This window comes from Amphimedon queenslandica, unplaced genomic scaffold (assembly GCF_000090795.2).
Source record: "Amphimedon queenslandica unplaced genomic scaffold, v1.1 AMPQUscaffold_13259, whole genome shotgun sequence".
Classification (NCBI taxonomy): domain Eukaryota; kingdom Metazoa; phylum Porifera; class Demospongiae; order Haplosclerida; family Niphatidae; genus Amphimedon; species Amphimedon queenslandica.
This window is the reverse complement of record NW_003546505.1, coordinates 119,512-121,201: the sequence shown is the minus strand read 5'-3', so window position 1 is coordinate 121,201 and position 1,690 is coordinate 119,512.

Genomic DNA, 1,690 nt, shown 5'->3' with positions numbered 1-1,690 from the left:
CGACTCTTCAGGTCGACTAAACACTCGGCAGGTATCATTCCATCTTTATCTTCGCAAATCCCATAACCATCTGCCTTCAACCACGAAGGCCCATGGAACCATAAATCAGACCTTTCTTGAAATTCCTGTACATTAGCACCTCTTGACGAAATATTGGCTGGGTTTTCGGTTCCTGAGCAGTGTCTCCAATGTGATACAGATGTCAAACTTCTAATTTCAATGACTCGGTTCTGAACGAACTGTTTCCATTCCTTCTCCTCCCGTTGTATCCAATATAGAGCTATCTTCGAGTCTGTGTAATAAAAAGTTTACGTAACATTAATTCAGATGAAAGCGCTAATGTCACCGTATTGACTAATCTGGAGAGCAGTAATGCAGACAATAGCTCAAGTTGGTGAATTGTGATGGACTTGATGGGCGCTACTCGTGTTTTCGAACAAAGCAATTTTGTCAAATGACCCACCTCCGTCCTCACTACTAAGTATATTATGGCGGCATATGCCTTCAAAGAAGCATTGCAAAATCCATGAAGGGAACAACTGAGAATATTGGCACCATTTCCTTGTGAACAAGGAATTTCAATTGGCTTAAACTCTCGAAGACTCTTAAGTAGGCGTGTCCAATGAACAAAAAGTTCCTCAGGTAGTTCACCATCCCAAGAGATCTTCGCTTCACACAATATCTGAAACAGAATCTTAAAACAAATAATATTGGGGGAAAGCATGCCAAGCGGATCAAAGAATCTTGTTGCTATACCTACAATGCCTCTCTTTGTAGGCATTGTCTTCTCCGTTTCCTCTATTATGCTTCTCATATCAAAAATCAACACATCTCTTCCAGGGTTCCACAGTACTCCAAGAACCTTGTGATCTCTTCCCATATCCCCAATATCTTCAATACTTAATCTTTCATGCAATTGGCGTGAGTTAGTCATAAACTTTCTCAACTTGAACCCCGCTTCTGACAATCCTTGTTTTGATTTCTCATAGAACTCATAAGCAGAATCAACATTACTTAGACTTACAGTGAGATCATCTACATACATAGATCTAAGAAACTTGTCAACAAATACAGGCTCCATCTCTTGCAACTTTCTAATGTGGGTATCAATAGTTATGTTTAAAAGAAAGGGACTTGAAGTGACCCCAAACACTACACGAGTGAATCGTAATTTCTCAAACTCTACAGGCTCAGTATTCAAGTCCTTTACCCACAAAAATCTTAAGGAATCACGGTCTTCCCTTGTTATCCCTACCATCAAAAAAGCCTTTTCAATGTCTCCTACCAAAGCTATACTATGACACCGAAACCTTAAGATAATATCGAAAATATTTTAATTAAATGGGGGTTCCCCAACAGTCTTTAAAGGAAAGACCATTTACTCTAGTGGATGCGTCATACACAATCCTCACCTTTGATGTAGCTTTGTCCTAACAAATCACAGGATGATGAGGCAGATAGTGTTCCCTCACTGGATTAGTAGGCGGAGCTAGCTCAACAATTCTCTTCTTCAATTGGTCCTGAATAATCTTGTCGTACTCCATAAGCAGCTCTGGGTCCCGTTGGAGTCTCCGCAGCAATCCTTGTAGTCTCCGTTGACATAACTCAAGGTTAGTTGGTAGTCCAGGATGTGATTCCTTCCATGGTAAACTGACAACATAGCGTTGCTCCTTAATGTAATGTGTTGCTT